A 21,123-nucleotide genomic window follows, 5' to 3' on the forward strand; every position below is an offset into this window, starting at 1 on the left:
AGATGAATTGTTCACACTTAGTCAGTCTAGACCTTCAAATAAGTATCAGTGCAACTTCTGGATTTTGCAGTGGCATCATAGGATACTCATTAGTCTGAGTAGCACGTCTTTATATGTCTCTTCTTTACAAACTTCTACCAGTCTGGAGATAAAACCTGGTGTGGAAACTGCACTGATTACACTCAAGAGCCAGCAGAAGCCAGACAACCCATCTAGGGCTTTTTGGTTAGAAAAATGTCTGAAAAAAAATGAAATATGTGACTTTAAATGTCTCAGCCTTAGAGTTTAGACTTCAGTATCTCGTATCTGGGCAAAATTAAGAGAAAAGGGAGTACGGAAAGTACAATCCAAAGACCTTGTATAACTTGGCCCAGGAACAAGAGTTATTTTCAATACACATTTGCTTCAGCTGTTAAAATGGCTCTCAGGGACTTAATTTTCAAAACACAGATACAGATTAATTATCAAACAGGGAATAAAGATGGTTGTTCTGCATTACCCTCCATTCTGCATGATAAATGAGCTAATTCAGAAATGGCTCTGAAGTTAATTCAAAAGGGGATCATAAAGAAAACTAAGAACTGCAGTCAATTCCAGATTTCCAGATTTATTCATTTACTTATTTACTGTCAGAACGGTAAAATTTGGTTTAAATGTGGTCATATATGCAAAGCCAGAGAAAGGAAGTATGATGTATATTTTCATTTTCACTATGCTATAATTGGTTGCCAAAAACAACTTCTGGTATTGCTAATGGACAAATAAGTTCCCTTTTAGAAGAACAACTAATCTCCAAAGGTATGTGATACAGTATGTTCAAAATTGAACTGAGATTAAAGGTGACATACTGGAAAGATCTCACTTGATCTGTGAATAAGCGGATAAGGCCAGCAATCTGTCTAGTAGTGGTGCTTAACAATTGTTAGTGATCTGTCAGTACAAGGCAACGAGGATATTATTTTTCACTTTGGCATCTAGATAAGGCAGCTTACTATGAATTCTAGATCTTGCTGTCTTCATTAGTGGATCAGCTCCCATTCGTCCCTTCAAGCAAGTTAGACTCCTTCATCACATCTGTGCACATTGATGGCTCTTTGAAGATAATTTGTCACTTTGCAGTGTTCTCTGCTTAAATTATCATAACTTGTAGGTGCTTCCTTAAATCTCATGCCTTTTTGTCACTATCAGTAGTCTGCTGTGATGTTTTCTTATCACTCCAACATGAAGAATTGCTGGGAAATATTATCAGTTCTTTCTGCAGGGAAGGGAAATGATAACTGTCAGTCTGCCCTATAGTCTAGAGAGCTCTTCCACACCCCAGAAACAAAGCATTTGCTGGCAATTTGACAAGCCTTTTTCTTTCAGTTAAAAGGAAAAAAATAATCAAAAAGATCAATACGAAGTGTAAACTGCATGAATTTTACTGAATCAGAATGACTTTCTTATGTCAATCAATCCACTACTTGCAGAGACTGGTTACAGACACATAAGAGGTTTGAATGCAAGCTTTGGGCAGTGTTGTGTTGTTAAGGGGAGGAGACTTTGGAAGTTGGGGGGCAGAATAGGGTTTAATGAAAGCTGATTTTGTGTTATTTCATACAGTGAAGAAGCCATTAGGCAACAGATCTCCACTGCTTCGAGGTAGCAAGAACAGAACTACTTCTCACATTTCTGTTTTCAGAAGAAGTAGAGGACAGTCCCACTGACCATTTTCGCCTACATCACTTTTCAAGATCATTGAGACTATGAGATTCATAACCTAGAAATCATGACTCTAAGACTATGGGCATTTAAATAATATATTATTCATTATGAACAGTATGTAAATTAAATACTTTTTTAACTAATAGGAAATTAAGTGGAAAATTGAGTTTTAAGAGGATTGGAAACATCCACAAATACAGTTAGAAACAGGGTACACATATCTGGAAAAGGAAAGGTTACATGGATACAAGATAAAATATTTTTTTTTTACATAAGACCTATACAGAAACGTTTCTAGGAACATGAACACATCAGCATAAGTCACACTGGGTCAAATATAGTGCCATATGCTGGGTTGAAAATGCATTTTCCCTCACTCTGGAAAATAAATATATATATATATATCTTTTTTTCTACATTCCTTTTTACTTATATGTTTGCTTTATTCAACAATTTACCTGAGCACCCTATGCTACTTTCAGATATGATTATTATCATGATAGCTATTCACTGAAAGATAAAGCCTCTGTAGTTATTATTTAAACACAGCACACACTGACTAAAGATCTTAGTTTGAATAACGTAGGGAGAAATGATATAATAAACAAGAAGCATCCTATACAGAATTGATGTTGTGCATCCTTGTACTTTCTCCGAATTCCTGATTATCTCGTTCTTTATTCTTATGTTGGGCACAAGATTTCATTTTGTAGAAGTACTTTACAAGAATAGCTAATATTACTCGCTGCTCCATTGACCACTGCAAACTCGGGAACAGTCCTTTTACTAGAGCAGGAACTCAGCATTGCCACAGTTTTTAATGATACACTTCGTTGCTTCTTAGTGTTTTATTGTGGTCTGCAAGCTTACAAATACTCTTTTCCTCTACTGCATTTATTGCCTACAAACACTCTGCAGAAATATTCTTCTTAAAGAGAATAAAAACAATAAACAGAAAAAAACAAACAACAACCACAACAACAACAAAAAACAAGACAAAACATTAGCAGAGGTTAGAGGAAATATTCAGCTAACTGACTAATAAAAGGAAAAATCAATTATATGGACATCTCTTCAAAACACAAAGTCCTTTATGCCTTTTTTATTTTTTTTTTCCCCTTGAGGATGTTTTATCTGATGTAACACTGCTATTAAATTCCCTCAGCTCAGTTGAAAATAGCAATGATTTGGATATTGTAAATTCTTCAGTGCTAATACCATTGTACCATTTTTCTCTTTATATTCAGGAAACTTAATTGCTCTTAGGGCTTCTGGAGACTACTTTCACATAAATACATTGTACCACTCTAAGACAATAGGGAATTTAATCAATGTGTTCTGAGGATGGCAGGAAATAACAGTAAATCACAGGAACTTCGTAGAGTCGTAGAATCATAGAATGGCTTGACTTGGAAGCTACCAGAAAGATTATCCAGTTCCAAAGGCCGCAGTGGGTCTCTCCAGAGCCTTCTCCAGGCTGAACAAGAGCAATTCCCTCAACCTTTCCTCACAGTAGAGATGCTCCAAACCTCTGATCACCTTTGTGACGCTCCTCTGGATCCACACCAAACTTAAGATGCTTTCATAGGAAAGGAGGGATGCAAAATGAGAATAAGCTCAGAAGAGATGTGGGAGAACTGTAGTAAGGATCTTTCCTTTCTCTCATGGTTTTATAGTGCTGCTCAGCAACTCAGCTTCTGAACCCTATTCTTGTAAACTCAAAAACAAAAACAAACAAACAAAAAAGAAAAATCACACGGAGTCAACAAGTTGCTCCTTTTTGGGGATCAGTTTTATTTGTGGTGGTTCTCAGTGGACTTACTCCTGTATCTTCTTTCCTTTTTACATTTCACCTGTTGAATTCCTCAAATTACTCAAAGCCAGCCTAAATTTTCTTTCAGTTATTTGTTGTTGGAAAAATATTGACTCATCAAATCAAACCCCACTCATAGTTTATTTTCAGCATTGTGAACAGTCTGGAATGCTACACTTCAAAAGAGAGATTTATTGGAGTTATCTGGGAAAAAATAAGAAAACAAAAAAATCATCTGATTAGTAATCTAGAAAACATAGTAAAGGAGGAAAGACTGAAGGAACTGAATTTATTGAGGTAGCTGTCCTCAGATACGTAAAAAAAAAAATTGTTGAAAAGTGAAAAAGAATATATTGCTTTCTGTTTTCCTTTTTAATGGATACTCCATTATATACACCACAAAAGGTATATAATTTACAAAAAAGTAAGAGATTCAGGTCATGCAGGAGGAAAAACATTAGAAAGACAAACAAAGTATTGAAATTGATTACCTGTGAATTCTCATTTGCAGGTAGCCTTAAGAATTTGATCAGAAGAAGAGAATGTAAGAAATTACAGACGATGCTACAATTGCATTAGTACTAAGGAACTAATGCGACTTTTAGAACACTTTTTGTTCAATTTTCTGATTTTTGTAATTGTTCCTTATTACAGTGCATATGTAACAGTGACCATTTATCACAAGCTTTTGTAATTCTTTTGTTTCCATTTGAATTATCAGAATTTCCTCTATAACAGGGGTTTCAATTTTGAACTACTAGCGGTACCATTAGGGATCTAAAGACAGAAGAAGGGTCAAAAGGTTGTATACAGCTAAATAAATGATGGGTTCCTGAAGAGATTTTCTTGCCAGCTAAAAATCACTGCAACTCTTGTTACTCATTAATAATATGGAGAATAGTTATCCTGTGAAAAGATGGTTAAAAGGTCATGCAATAATGCTGCTGGGAATAATGATTTTAAGTATTTATAAATACATCACATTCTATCTCAAAAGAAGTCTCTCCAACAGCAAAAATTAACAAACATTTTGATTTAATTCCAAAATATGTTGGTTCCCTTTGATCACTGTATCTTCTTCACAAACAGTGACCGAGGGAATGAAAAAGGCAAGTGGAAGATGTTCAAAAACAATTATGTCAGTTGTTCTCATGAGCCCAGATATTTTCATATGTAACAAAGTTAACGTTGATCATTCCACAGAAAAGATATTTCAAATTTGATTTGTATCCAAAGCAATGGTATCTGTCTCAGTTTAATCTGATGCAAACTGGTCCAGTCATCTGCCCAGATACAGCATGACATATATCAGTCACAATATTTTAACTTCCTCTCAGTCATACTGGTTCCACTGGGAGCTAATACTTCAGAAGATGATCAAGAAATGGAGGTACCGGGAGCTGAACAAACATACAATGAATGTTACAGATTACTTTCTTAATATTGTGTCACACTGTTATGAGAGTAGGAAGAAAGTGGAAAGTAGAGAACTAGGTTACTCCTAAAGCCAACAGTGATATCTGACCTCAATAATGGCCAAAACAGGGAGAAACATGCATAAAAATAACAAAGTAGGTTGCACACATAGACCTTAAATTATTAACGTTTGTCCATAGTTGATTTATATGTGTGTGTGTTCAGGAAAGTCTTTCAAAATTTGCTAGGCAGAATTATAGTAGAAGAAAATTACCCCCACCAAGGAGGAAACTCCAACAAGACTGAAGTTATGCAGGATAGATTCTTGATTCCTACAAACTTGAAGCAGTGCATGTGTTATACTGAAGATGTTTTAAAAGCACATGGGATAATTTTATTTCACTACTTGCAGCAAGTGGCAGACAATTCCTTTATTCTGGAAAAGAGGAAAAAATAAGAAGCAATAGCTATTTTATTTCTTATGAATCACACGTATGTTGAAATTCAAAATTATGACTTGATTATATTTATGTTTTATTGTGAATATAATGACTTTTGCTTGTCTTCATGCACAAGAATGCCTTTAACTTATCTACTATAAAATCAACAAAGGCAGAAGTGCAGCTTTTCTAATATGTTCATTGCATGGAAAAACTGCTTCCTTGGATTGTTTTTATCAACACTCATTAATTAATTCTCATAACACTCCTGTAAGGATTAGCATCTGTTAAACATTTGCACACATAGGCAAATGAATCCTATGTGACTTTTTTTGCGTATTTGTTTTTCCTCAAAGACACTTGAGAGATTTCAAGCTTCTTTAATACTTGGACACCAAAGGTTCTGTCCAGATTTTTGCATTACTTAATTCTGGCACTCTGAGAATCAGTACTTTTTCTCTCATTCTTTGAAATATAGACCACCATGATAATAAAAATAAAATATATTTCTACGCTTAAGCCTCTTCACTTACATTATATCAATACACACTATTGTTCTTGTCTGAACTATTACCTCATTATGTTTAGCTTACCTTCAATTTCTTCACATAAAGGCGGTTTTAGGCTTAGTTTTTTTTTCTAATTACTTCTTTCTACCACAGGTGCAGCCCTTTTGTTTCTTATCCTTCACAGGAACAGACTTCACAGCCAGTCTCATTTGGCCCCTGCAGCCAATGCTGACTTGGAAGTCTGCAATAATCTTAGAACTTCTTTTCCCAAGCATCCTAACCACATAAACTTCTTTGGAATACTTCTACCTAGACATGGAAGCCTGTGCCCTTGTCTGGGTTAAATATCTGGATCCATTTTTACTGTTAGTGGGAAAAAAAGTATAAAAAAGTATTTCTAGCCATTATTCATCTCATCATAAGAAAATACTTCCTGTGTGAATAGGTAAATCAGGTCCTAAAATGCCCTTTTGTTCTCTCTGATTCTATAGTGATTCTAGCTCACCAGCTTAGGTGAGCATGACAACCCCACCCCTTAGTTTTCACAAGGGGCTACAAAAAATTCAGTGGCTACTTCAAGTGGCTCAAATATTATAAAAAGAATTAAATGAGAAAATACAACAAAGACCATCTAGAACTTTTGTCCTGGGCTCTTTTTCTTACTTTTCTTGATCATTCCATTAACATTCAAGTTCATATCATGATTCTGCACGTTTTTTTCTCTAATTGTCAGGATGACTAGAAGTCATGTTCTCTACTCCTTAGAAACTTTTCTTTCTCAAATTGTTAAAAAAAAAAAAAAATTGTCATTCCATTCTTCTTTTCTTCTTTCTTAATCTTTGAGCAACAACGCTTCACAGATGCTCATTGACATTGAACAGTTAATTTTTTGATAAATTATTTACTCATAATTTTTTAAACTGTGTGAAGTTATCGCAGTCTTACTGCCTGCAGTTTGGTAACACAAGAGTCAGTTAAAAGCAGAAACAAAACTGAGTTTCAACTGTGAACCTCATATAGCTTTTTTTTTTTTTTTTTTTTTTTTTATACCACACCTTTAAAGAACACCTCCAAGACCTTCCTGATGGGAAAAATAAACATTTAGAGAGAGAAGCACATCACAGGGTTTTTAAACTTAACTTTGCTCTTTTGTTGTGTACTAAAATAATTTCAAGTAAAGGAAACTCACTGTTATTCTACTTCTTGCATCAAAAACTGTAGCTATTACCAATGGTTAAACTGGACATGGCTGGGGATATCTGATGTTTTTCTGACCAACAGATGCTTTTATTTATTTTAAAGATGCCAAGGTGCTTTTAGATTTTCACTGGGGCAGTATGAGGAGATGCAGAGCAGCTGTGCTCCCCAAAGCTGCAAACAGGTTCTTAGAGCATCTTCAGCTGAGTTTCAACAGTTACAATTTTTCTACAGTTTCAAAATTCCTAACATTTCTAAATCCACATTTTTATCTTTCCCACCACCTGAGAATGCCATCTGCTGTTTATCTCAAATACATCCAACTTTCCATACACTATTTCCTTGGGATGTTGTCAAATTCCATTTTGTTTGGAATTTGTTTTTCATTTTGTTTTATTTTAGGCTTATTTGTTTAGTAATTAAACTTTGAATAGTACAAAGCACATGTGAGTTTTGCTGTATGTTTTTCTTCTGCAGTAATCTGTCAAACAGTGTACTTTATAATGAATAGGAGAGCTCTTTATTTGAGCTGCTGATCACAGTCCTTATTAGCACCCATCAAGTGATGGCTCACCGGGACTAAGTCACACTTGAAATGTTCATTCTTGACATACGATAAGGATCAAGTCACCTAGAGCAGCTACTAAATATTTTCTGTGGAATATATTGGCTTGACTAGCAGAGCATTTTGGGATGGATTTTCCTAAGAAATGCTGACCTTTCAACATCTAGTATATATTTTTTTTCCTTCAAATTGTCAGAGGAATGTGTTCATTTAAAAAAAAATACTGTGAGAAAGTCCTTTCAAGCTCTGTGTGGAAATCCAGACAGACTATGTTCTGATTACAACACACTTCAAATCAGAGTGAAATGCTGATGACTACTTATGTCGCTAGGGTATTTTGATGTGGATCCTTTCTCAATCTATCCTTTCAGTGATAGTTCACTTTAATTTTTCAAAGAAACATGAGATACACCTAACCCCCCCACAGCTTCTGAAAACTAGCTGTCTAACCACAGTAATCAAAACCACATCTACACTCAATGCAAAGAAACAACTGGACAGCGTAAGTACCTACCTTTTAGCATGAAATAAGTCCTCCTTTGATAATGTATCTCCTTTGGCTTTAGAGGAAATTTGGACAACTTACCTGATAAAACAGGTAACTTTCAGGTGGGTAGACTTCATAAAACAACACGAGTAATGAAATGAAATGGGGGCTAGCCACTAGCAGCTGACTCTTGAGGTTCATGCTGAGGACAGTACTGCTTAGCATCTTCATTTATGACCTGGATGATGGGACAAAGCACATTGTTGGCAAGTCTGCAAATTATACAAAACTAGGAGAAGTGGATGACAGACCAGATGAATGTATCACCTTTAAAGGGTCCTGAGTAGGCTTTAGACATTGGAATTTCTTGAAGTGCAACAAATGGAAATGCACTGTTCTCATGCAAATGTCCCATTTGAATCTTGCTGCTGTGTAGAGAAATGTGCTTTTCTACTGGTCAGAGAGCCAAGAGAATGGACCTGGGATTTCATTCAGCCACCCAGGCACAGACATCTACTGCAGTTTGGGATGAGCAAGTGAACTGTAGACAGCCATACAGGGCAGAAAAACAGAGACTGGCATGACAAGAGGTCAGAAGATATTATATGTTAATACAAAGGCAACTCAAGCTCCTGTTAATTCTACTTGCACAGCACCTTGTATAATCTGTAGTCTTTAACTAATTGACACCTGCAGCAATTCTTCTTGACAATGTTGAGGTCTTGTAAAATGTCCCAAACAATATCACAGTTGACACTGTTAGAGTTCTGCATTTCTTGTGTAGTGGATGTGTGCAGAGCTTAAGACATGTGAGTTTGAGATATTACTTAAATCAGGATGAGTTAGTGAAGACTTTCACCTTGAACTGATTCCTGTATCAGTGACTTCTCTGACAAAATATTTTTTCAGTTCAGTAGAAAGAGACTTCAACCAATATATAAACTCTCCATTCTGAAAATCTTGCTTTAAAAACATGCAGAATAAATGAGAACACCAAGATTACATGCTTGGAGCAGGAATGATTACCTACTAGCTAGAACATAGACCTGGAAATTAGAGTGCACTGATTTAGCTTCTTTTTCTGTCACAATGGTTATATATTAACCTACATGTTAGTTTTCCTTTCTGTACATCTTACTCTCAGTTGTCAAATAATTCTCTCTCTCTCTTTTTTTTTTTTTTTAGCCTCTGTGGGATATCATAAAACATATGAAGTGTCCAGATTTTACAGTGTTAGTTGCGATAAATCTATCTTAGGCTGTCAATTTTGCACAGGTGTAGGGTATATTTTGTTAGAGAATCCAACAGTTATTTTATTGCTGTACTACATAACCAAGCAGAGCCAGCTCACAGTTTTATAGAATATAGTTTTGGTGGAGTTTTATTTTATTTTGTGTGTTTGTTTTATCACAAGTATAGCGGGGCTGTGCAGAACTAAGTAACTTCTGATAAAACTGGGAGAGAATGAGTCGAAGAGCCTGAAAGGGCGGTGAGGTTCTGAATCAGAGCATGCAGTCTGCTGTTAACAAGCTGCTGGAAAGAATTTGGATAACGTATTCTGCTTCTGTTAGAAATCATCATCCTAAAAGCTCCAGATCCTCCTTTACGTTAGCAACAGCCAACAACAGTTTGGCTAACCCAGTTGTCTGTTGCCCAACAAAACCCTACTTTAATATTCCTAAAACCACCTCTGTAATAAAGGTGACATGATGCTCAGGCATTTGAGATTAAATTTACTTTCACAAACAAAGGCTTCTCACAAAGGTCATGCGTGTAATTACCCCCAAATTAGCACATATGACATAAGAACAGAAAGAGATCCTGTCTTCTTGGAGATCTGGCTGAAGATCAGTTACCTTTCGCTGTCTTGAACGGCTCTAGGGTATCAGTGGTTAGATTGATGAATCAGACTCTTGTTTTCAACGTTTTAGATTTTTTTCTGAAATAAAATCAAAATAATTAATAGCTTTTATGTCTCCACTTATGTTATATGTACTTAATTAGCAGCATAGAAACACAGAATCATCTAGACTGAAAAAGACCTTCAAGGTTATAGAGATGAACCATCAATCTGAATTGCTGAATCTCATCATTAAACCCTTAGTATCATGTCCAAATGTGTCTTAAATACCACCAGAGACGGGTATTTCACTATTTTCCCAGGAAGTAAGAATTTTCCAGTGCTTGACCATGCATTCTGTGAAGAATTTCTTCCTGATGCTTAATCTGATCTTCAACTTCTGCAGCTTGCTGCTTCCTTGCATCCTATCTTTTGTCACTTGGGAAAAGGGACCAACACCTGCTTCACTGCAACTTCCTTTCCAGTAATTAGCCTCCTTTTCTACAGATTAAAAAACTGTAATTCCCTCAGTTGGTCCTTATAGCTCTAGTCCCCTCATGAGTTTCATTACTTTTCTCTGCATACCCTCAATCAATATCCTTGCAGTAATTGGCCCAAAACTAAGCGCAGTTAATAAGCGTGGGTTCCATCTTTGACCCCAAGGTATTCCTCTGTAAAATAGTAAATATTACACAGAACTGAAAGAAAACTTGTGTTTTTAGGGATGGAATTTAAAGGATATTAATAATCCTGGATATCCAACTAGCTAACTAAATCCAGGAGCCTAAATTCACGTGTATAAACTTGTCCTTTATTTCTTCAGTACTGTGGAGTGCACAGAAAAAAAAAAAAAAAAAAAAAAAAGAGAGAGAGAGAGAGAAGAAACAAAGAAAAAGAATAAGTAAATCTGTCTGCAAACCAATACCAGCCAAAACAAATAAAATATTTTACTTTCAAATAATCTTTGGTTGAGTATTCTAGCCTTATTTGCTCACAGTAATGAATGAGTAGTTTTTCCCTAATTGGTCGTTTGGAGTAGAAGTATGGACTATTTTTGTTTTCTGATCACCTTAGACATTGTTAGAGTAATGCTTCAATTGGTAGTCTGGCACTTCACTCCCACTTTTCTCCTCATACTACAGTTTCAGAGTCAGTTAAGTCATATGATGATGCTGTTAAATTCTCTTATAAATAACAGGTTTTCAGAATGGGGGAACTGCTGCTCAAAAATTATAGCCCAACAGAACAATTTGGGAATTACTTTGGATGACACATACATATCTTTTATTTCAAAGTTGTTATTATTGTGTTGCTTTCATATGATCTTTGATTAAACAGAGAAGTTAGCTTCAGAAGAACCGTGGTAACAATGACAACTCTGTACAGAGTGATTTAGTATTGGCAGAATGTAAGCCTATACCATTCCATTTCAGATCCAGTTTTTGTCAAATCAATAAAAATGTTAACATGCACAAAAGAAATGAAATTAATTTGCAAGCAGAAAAAAATTGTATGGCAAAAGTATAATGCTACAAATATCGCAGTTAACTCTGTGCTAAGAGATCAGTATAAATTTCTGAAAGCTTTTAAGCTATCTGAAACATGTAATGTCTACCTAATAGATGGCATGTCTTTCCCTCCCTGCACCCCAAAAGCACATTATCCCACTGAGAACTCTGCAACAGTTTCTAGTATCTTATCTGAAATATGAGTTGCATTGGTGGTTTTTTTTCTATACTAGAAAAATTACTGTCCTAATGATAAATCCTCAGTGCATGCTTAATGTATGGCATCAGTTTTTCACTAAAAGATCTGTAGAAATTTTAAGAACATGATGGGATAAGTAATTATCTTTCCTTCAAGCCATTGTGAGTTTTCTCTGAAAAGTCACCAGCTAGTCTCCTCATCTTGGTCTCTACCTGTCCACCAGTGTATTTAGAAGCCTGGGATATAAAGCAGGCAAATACTGAGTACTTTTTGCCCCTGTTTTAGCATATCTATGCTTCTTATGTGAGACTAATGATTTGGGAGGGGGAGGAAACCTTCAGTAGCAAATGTCGTAATGACACCATAGAGCACCTGAGGCATTCACATATGACCAGCAAATATGACATCAGACCCATGGGAAAGAAGTGACCTTCTTCAGCAGCATCTGGAGACTACATGGATTTCCCCGAAACATCTCAAATGGAACTAGGTGTCTGCACTGAGGATAATTGATTGACTCCACAGAATGATTCCTCTGTTCTGTTTTATACCTGTACATTGATATGAAATGAATCTCACTTCAGAACATTATTGAATATAAAAGAATGGTAGAATAATTAACTTCTTACTGACATTCACTTTATAAGTGTCAAAAGTGGGTTACAGTCTGCAGACGAGGTTATCTATGGGTTGTTATATAAATTAGATTTTCACAAGCAATGAAAATGTCTGCAGTCTCCTTACAATCAATGAAAACCTGGGAGCAGATTCAGTTCTCTGAAAGGTGTTTAATGCTGTTTCAGACGATGAAAGATTTCCCATGTCTGTACATAATTGTCAAGTAACTCATAAGACCTACAAGTCATCCAGTTTCTGAGCCAGCAGATAGAAACTGAACAGGAGGTTACAGAGTGCCTACTATGACACTATACACCTAGACAAGGATAACTAAATCATGAATTGTTGTTTCAGTAAAGCTACTTGAGCTTAGGCATCTAGAGTCTGCTTCAGGTTGCCTATTTGGCTTCCACATAAGTGCAGAAGGGCACTTGACTAATGTTTGCTCTGTGCTGTATCTGCAGCATCATAGGAGTGTCTGACACGTCCTGTTAATACTTAGTGTTAGACCTTTATGGGTGCACTTTTGAACCAAACCTAATAATTCTGTTTAAAATAACCAAGAGCAGCTAAAGGTCGGGGGCCCATTTCCCTTTCTGTAAGTGATGGGAACTCATCAATAAGTAGGTTTCTATCTTGTTATCATAATAGCAGAACTGCTATTATAGCAGAACTGCCATACAGATGCTCTTCTGGGCTTGCTGTAAATGACAGTAAAAGTCTGAGTTTTTCACACAAAAAATCATCTCAGACCCAGGACTATGTGGAAAGCAAATTTGGACTTCTTTGACATGGCAGAGTCTTGCACCTGGGGAGGAATAACTGCACGCATCAGTACCGGTTAGGGGACAACCTGCTGGAGAAGGTGAAAAAGCTCTGTGGAGAAGGACTGAAGGTCCTGGCAGACAACAGACTGGCAATCAGCCATCAGTATGCCCTTGTGGCCAAGAAGGCCAATGGTAACCTGGGGTGCATTAAAAAGAGCATGGGCAGCATACTGAAGGAGATGATCCTCCCCCTCTATTCTGCCCAGATGAGGCCACATTTAGAATACTATGTCCAGTTCTGGGCTCCACAGTTCTAAAAAGACAGGGATCTGCCAGAAGGAGTCCAGCAGAGTGCCGCAAAGATGCCATAAAGATGGAGCACCTCCTAAATGAAGAAAGGCTGAGTAACTCGGGTCTGTTCAACTTGGGGGAAAGACAGATCAGGGATCTGATAAATGTTCATAAATATCTAAAGAGAGGTGGGAGACACGTGATGAGGCCAGGCTTGACTTGGTGGTTCATAACAGTAGGACAAGGAGTAATGGCCTAGAACTTGAGCATAGGAAGTTTTGTACTAGCATGCGGGAGATCTTTATGCACAAGAATGTTGTGGAACTCTTGGAGTGGGTCCAGAAGAGGGCCACTAAGATGATCGGAGGTGCTGGAGCACCTCTTGTATGAGGAAAAGTTGAGGGAACTGGGATTATTTAGCTTGGAGAAGAGAAGGCTGTGGGGAGACCTCACTGTGGCCTTCAAATACTTGAAGGGAGTGTCTAAACTGGAGGAGGTACAACTGTATACAAGGGTGGATAGTGATAGGACAAGGGGGAGTGGATTTAAACTAAGACAGCGGAGGTTTAGGTTAGATAGTAGGAGGAAGTTTTTCACACAGAGGATGGTAATGCAATGGAACAGGTTGCCCATGGAGGTTGTGCATGCCCCATCCCTGGAGGCATTCAAGGCCAGGCTGGATGTGGCTCTGGGCAGCCTGGTCTGGTGGTTGGTGACCCTGCACATAGCAGGGGGTTTGAAGCTAGATGATCATTGTAGTCCTTTTCAACCCAGGCCATTCTATGATTCTATGGTAAGGGTCATGGAGCACTGAAACTGGAGTCTCCTTCTGGGAAGATATTCAAGACCAGTCTGTACATCGACCTGTGTGACTTATTGTAGGGATCCTGCCTTAGCAGAGGGGTTGGACTAAATTATTTCTTGGTCTCTTCCAACCCTGTGATTCTGTGATTCTGCGTGAGACATTAGCCCTTATTTGGAGGCTATATCTGATTTACTATCTAGTTACGTCTATTGTTCTTCTTTTTCCATAACAAAGCTTAGTAAAACTTTCAACAGAGTTAAAAAAAAGGAGAAAATAATTTCCTTTGCATGCTGATCCACCAGAGTCTAGATATTTGAGAGGAAGCATGAAGAAGAATAATTCAATTGAAAGGGATCTCCAAAAAACACAGGATCCACCTTCTGGCTCGAAGTAGGCCCACCAGCCTGCAAAAGCCTACAAGCAACATGCACAAGTGGTATGTGAAAAGAGCTAATGGACAGTAGTATAATCAACTTCCATACTCCTTTTTTGAGTCCTTCAGGTAGGCAAGTCCTGTTAGTTAATCTCCAGCTAATCTCCTTCCTGATTTATTTCAGCTCAATACCTTTCTTTTTTTGCTCACTAAGAGCAACCTCTTCAGCTACTAAATCAAATCCTTTTGCAGTCCTACTGTTCTCGGTAGGAGGTAGCCATTCATTATAATGACATTTAGATAAAAGAGTACATATTTTAGTTTACAGTAGAGTCTTTGTAGATGGTTTTAAAATACATTTAGAACAGAGTAAATTAGAGTTAAATAGTAAAGGATTTCCTCTGCACTTTTCAATATGCAAAGAAAGACAGACATGTTTGGAAGCAGCAGATGCTTCATGGTCTGCATGAGACTTCACTGAAGCTGAGAGAATTAGGAATATTATCTGTTAATGATTAGTCTTATGTATTGTTTATATTTTAGTACAAAGTCTTTTTGTTTGTTCAGGGAAACACAGTGCACAAGTAAACTTCAAAATATTTATAAACAAGAAGGCAAAAGTTTAGGAACAGACTGTCAGCTTATGTAAATCCAACTCCTTGTCTCTGATCCTTCCTACAAATTCCAGACAAGACTTTTGAAGTTCTGTTAAGGTCTCTAGCACTGACATCTCCATGTGATCATTTATATCCATCATCTATATTGAAATTAGTCTTGAAAAGGCATTTTTTTTTCTTTTTGTATTTTCTTTTTCCTATGGAGGATTTTTATGTTATGATTTTTTTCAAATTATTTTATGGTTTTTTTTTTGTTTTTTTTTGGGGAAGCATAACTACTTATTGTTAAAAATATTATTTTAACTGGAAATTAGAAATTTTTATCTTCAGCTGCAAAACTTTAAAGTGTTTCATTTTATGATGAAGAAGGGGGAAAAGGACTTATTCTGAGAAAGAAACCAAAAAACAAAACACAACCATGTTCTTACCTCTGTTAATAGCAGCTGTTGTTCTTATCTTAATAGAATTTTTCAGAATTTCTCAGTGAAAAGGATTTTTATTCGTTAGAAATTTCAAGAGACAAATGGTTTCTTCACATTCTTCACATTTCACCAATGCAAAGCAGAACAAACATGCCTACTTGGAAATGCAACACTGTCTGCAGCAGCTAGGTGCAAAACTATTTTGAAACTGCTCATTTCTTTTTCTGGCTTAGCAAAGCCTCTGATCATTCTGTAACTATAGCAACATAACCACAAGCTGCTCACTTTTAGACACTTTTTGTGTATTGTCTTTTTTTATTTTTTTTCCCCCAGAATATAGAAAGATAATGAGATACAGGCATTTTGCTTTGTTTGCCTTGTTAAGCTATATTTAAATAATAAGTAATAAACAGAACAAATTAAAAGCCCTCCTATCTCTAAATGCTTTTAATGTTAATTATATTTACATATAGACTTAGGGGAGGTGATTCATTTTCCTGAATGTAGGCACATAGAGACATTCAAGATATCCTAAAGGCTCCCACCTGGTATCCAGATGCCACAGCAGAGGAGTACATTTCTGGGAGTCTGTACAAATCTTAGAACTAGACACTTATGTTTAGGTGACTGAATTACATCAAAAACTAAGTAAGTATTTTTCAAATTATCCTAGACTCCTGCCATATGCTAACAAAACAAATGAATATTTGCTTAATCTTAAGCATTCAGTCCAGATAATGGCAAGATACACCCTCCTACAACATACTGTGCACGATAATATCACATCTTATAAAATCCAGTAGGTTGTCTTCTACTCAAAAATTTTCTTCTAATGGAGTCTTCTTAAAAGACTACAAAGTGTGAATTTTGGAGAAGAATGTAAAGATTTGCCTGCCTGCTAGAGGCTTAGTTCAGCTTTCCGTATAGAAGATTTTCGTTCTGTTTAAGGAGGCATTTTTTTCCATGCCAGAGTGCTGCAGGTGTCCTGCAGGTCCTGTGTTATCTTTGCCAGTCTGTGAGAATGTCTCACTGTAGAACAATTTTCAGTTCTGCAGGAACTACTCAGGTTGCATGTATTCACGTTCCTTCAAACTACGTCATAAAGATTTAATCAGGAGTCAGGAGACTACATCTATATATACAGGAAACAACACCAGTAAATAAGCATATACATCTCAATCTTATTTGATTCAGTATTTAAAACTAAAACCTAAGACTATTTGAGGTGTCTTAAGGTACCTGATACATCAACATAGGAATGACAAATAAAACTAGGTCTGCAAAACATTGTGGTTCTCTACATCAGCAGCTGAATGAAAAGTGGAATATACTCGGACATTTCAAAAGGTGTAAGGAATTCAGAAGTTGAGTTAAACTGTGAAGAGTTGTGTTAGCAGCTACAATCCTAAGAGAGTTTATTCATTGTTTTAAACATGTCAAAGATATGTAAATAAATGGGCAAAAGCACAGAACCTATGAAAAATGTCTACCCTTAATACTACAGTTAAAAAAGCAAAACAACACACAAAGTAAGACACTACTAGTAAGCATCTTGTTTTGCTGGAAAGAGGAAAGATATATTAAAGGAGTGATAAGTCACATGCTCTGATGTTAAAAATCTGAAATCCATAGACAGGCCCAATAAAAGCCATGTGTCCTCTCAGTTAAACAGATGTAAGTTCTGATCATTATCTGAGCTTTCAAGATCCAAAGACTAAAACAGCATATGTACAGCACGGCCATTCACCATTCATTTCTTGACTTTCCTTGTAGTCAGTAGAAAGAAGCAGAAAAGCTTAGGGAGCAACTCACCACTGGTCTAGATTTGTTGGAATACATTGAATTACAGATTAGCAAGGTTTATATCTCTGCATAACTGAAGCCAGAGTGATTCGAGTACAGCATATTCACACTCTGAATGAGATGGATCTCTGAGAACGAAATAAAACATTTTGCAGAATGTTTTCATATTGACTGCCAAAAGACTAAAATAATAATAAATATCTGCAATTAAATGAATTGTAAAATGATACATTAGAACAATTCCTACTTCGTTGTAAAATAAATGTTCAAATTCAAGACAATATGTCTTTTGTTTTTTGTAATCATTCTGACAAAGAGAAAAGCCTCTCCCCAACTTTTCAGATTTTGAATCAATTTCTCCAGGTGAAGTGAAGGAAAATATGAAAAGCACCCTGCCCTTTTTGTTTTTTTTTTTTTTTACCTTCAAAATTTTTTCTGTTCATACACAGAGATACAAACAAACAATCTTTTTTCATCTTCTACTTCTTAAGTTATAATAAATTATAGCACATTATCTGCAAATTATCTAAACTTTATTTCCTGTTGGAGAGAATAAAAACAGCTTTATTTATTGTTTATACAGGGGAAATTGAGGAAATAAATGTTTGCAAGACTAAGTTATAACCATGTAAGCTTCCCTCTCAGTGTGTTTCACTAAGTCTTTTTGTTGGTCTTTCCTGTATTACTTAAAGAAATTACTAGTATCCAAATCAAGAGAGGGAGAGATTTGATTTATCTTCCAGATCACTTGAAATCAAAGAAAGAACTAGGTGATCTAAGCAACTTTCCAGTGTATGTAAACCAGTAAACAGTGAGTTATTATAGGAAATGAGCATGATCAGTGGCTGACCACGGTAGTGCTGAAACAGGTTGCCCAGAGAGGTTGTGGAGTCTTCTTCTATGGAGATGTTCAAGACCTGTCTGGATGTCTGCCTGTGTGACCTATTGTAGGGTACCTACTTCAGTGGGGGGGGATAGGACTCAATGTTTTCCTGATGTCCCTTGCAACCCCTGCAATTCTGTGATTCTGTGATTCTTTGAAATGACTAAATAATGATATACCAGTCACTCAGTGGCATATTGTGTACATGATCACAGAAATGAATGCTTACTCAAGATAATTATCCGGAGTTTGAAGTCACCTTTTCTAATAAGGAACACTACTCATCATCAAATAAACAGCTATAAGCACTTGCAGTATGATTCCTCACTTTTTAAAATGTTTTATTTCAATAATCACCAAAAGGATTAACCACAACTTTCCCTCCTTGATTAAGGGATAGAAGCATCACTCTTACAAGCAGAGGCTGAGAGAGCTGCAACTCTTCAGCCTGGGTAAGAGGATTCTCAGGAAATCTTACCAATGTCTGTAAATGCCTGAAGGGGAAGTACAGTGAAGATGGAGCCAGGCTCTTTTCAGTGGTGCCCAGTGCCAGGACAAGATGCAATGGGCACAAACTGGAACACAGGAAGTTACTTCTCAGCACCACAAAACAATTCTCTGGTGCATGGGTGGTGGACCTCTGGCACAGGTTGCCCAGAGGGGTTGTGATGTGTCTTCCTTGGAGATCTTCAAAAGCTGCCTGATCTGTTGAGCTTATATAGTTCTGCTCTTGTTAGCATAGTTAACAAGAGTAAGTAGGAAAAAAAAAATAATTGCCCATTCAGTGATACAGATTTTTTTAATAGACTCATTTCAGTATACTAGTGCTTTTCCTATAAGTTACTAAGGAGCACATTTGAAAAAAAAAACTGACTAATGACATGTGAGATGATATATATGGTTAAAAACTATTACACAGTGTGAAATGTGTCCTTCCAATGTTATTAAGTGAACTGGCTTCATTACAAACATAGTATAATCATCATGCCTGATGGAGTTTAAAAAAAGAATTAATCACAGTTTGTTTTGCTTCAGCAAAGACAGCTATGTCAAAGGTTTTATATTTAGCTACAAAGATTTAGACCAAAGGAGAACATAAGGAGAGCCAATATTAATTCAATATTATATTTTCTTTACAGCTTAACAAGTACACTAATTATTTAACAAATTCACCAATGAATGTGTTATGAAAAACAGGATACAGTACAAAAAATTGAATATAAACATTTTAGGATTCAGTGCAGAGATCTTTCAGTTTAAAATGTCTTTCGAACAGCTACTGAACCTTACTTATGCAGTATAAACAACATGTGAAATTACAATTTAGATTAGTCTATATTTTCTATACATAGATCAAGAGAGTAGGAAAGTGCTAGTCCTTGCTTTTAGGTGTACAACTCAAGTCAGGATTGGGGCTTAAGCAACATCTATCTTTCATATCTAAGTTCTGTATCAGTCTCTTCTTTCCGTAATACTCTCATTTATTTAATTTTAATTTTAATTTTATTTATTCAAAGAATGTCGGCAATTAAACTTGTACAAAGGTTTAAACTGATTTTGCATTTCATAAAATTAGGATTTGATTTAGTGTTAGGATTCCAGTGTAGGAGGAAAAAATGACTGTCAGGGGACTTACAGTGAACATTATCCCCTCGATAGTTATTCAGATTGATACTTCATCTTACATACAGTGTTATTGCCACTTAGGTTCTATTATCCTATATAAGCCATTACTGACTTTTAAGGTGCCACATGTTTAATTGCATATGTCTAATGGTATATAAAGAAGGAACTGCAGGGAATGTTCAGATAATTTTCCTTCCATTAATATCATTATAGAGCAAAAGTGAGTCCTTTTCTTAAGAGTGAACCCAGTGCCGATGTGGGATCACCTGTCAGAACCTAGCCTCAACCACCTGGATAGATTTTATTATAGTGAAGATGAATGTGAAGGGTTTCCTGGAGTATTTGCATATTTTAATATGTGCTTGTCTTTGTCTCCAGTTGTTATCTTGGCTCCTCTGGCAGAACAGGTTCATTGTATGCAAGCATAAAACGTTCCTAATCTTTGTCTAAGATATGATCATACACTTCACTTTGATGTCATTACAAATGGTTTCTTAGCATGAAAGAGTAGAATTGGGTTCACTTGATGGATGACATCGTTCACTCCTTTTTCTTTCATTCTTCTTTTTTTTTTAATTAAAAGAAAAAAAAAAGATAAAATGAAACTGTACCTTCAGTCCTTTCAGTCAAGCTTTTTCTGACACCAGGTTTGAAATAACTACATTGCCTCCATATTTAGAGTAAACTTAGAGTACAGGGAGTTGCTTTTTCTAAACACATCAAAGATTTCCTGGTGGAGTCTAAAACTCAAGAAAGCCATTTAAATAGATTCTCTGGATTGTTTTTAAAAATAAATTTATTTAGATTTGAGTAAATAAGATGTATCAATTGACCAAGCTTCTAGTCAGTTTCTAACTGCTGGTATCGTTGCTATATACTATCAACACATAATCTTGTTTACTGCTGGTATGGTTGACTTTGAGTTCATAGTGTCTACTGACTAAAGTAAGAGGGGCTTTATATGAAAAATGACATTGTCATTAAACTTAATGTTCTTATTTCTTATGGTTAACACTGGTGTACTGACATAGACATGAAAGAAAGCAGCAAAACAACAAATGTCAGCTGAGAGGAAATGTCAGTGTTTAACAGTGAGAGCACAGAGCTCTGTAATTTTGATTGATTTTCAAGGACTCCTCCAGAAGGAATGCATTAAGATACACTATATCAGAGATTCTGCTAAATAGAATTATAAGATCCAGATCAGGAACAAAAGGTTATAAATAGGTATAAGTAAAGT

At 36.1% G+C, this 21,123-nt stretch overlaps 1 long non-coding RNA gene across 1 annotated transcript; it reads right to left on the reverse strand.

The window, feature by feature from the left end:
* Window positions 1–4,535: 4,535 nt before the first annotated feature.
* LOC121107903 lies at window positions 4,536–15,749 on the reverse strand. Its single transcript, XR_005842297.2, has 3 exons — window positions 15,578–15,749; window positions 9,988–10,070; window positions 4,536–8,369 (listed from the first exon to the last, which is right to left on the reverse strand). It is a non-coding gene; the product is annotated as an uncharacterized LOC121107903 (long non-coding RNA).
* Window positions 15,750–21,123: the final 5,374 nt, after the last annotated feature.

This window comes from Gallus gallus, chromosome 1 (assembly GCF_016699485.2).
Source record: "Gallus gallus isolate bGalGal1 chromosome 1, bGalGal1.mat.broiler.GRCg7b, whole genome shotgun sequence".
NCBI classification, from domain to species: domain Eukaryota; kingdom Metazoa; phylum Chordata; class Aves; order Galliformes; family Phasianidae; genus Gallus; species Gallus gallus.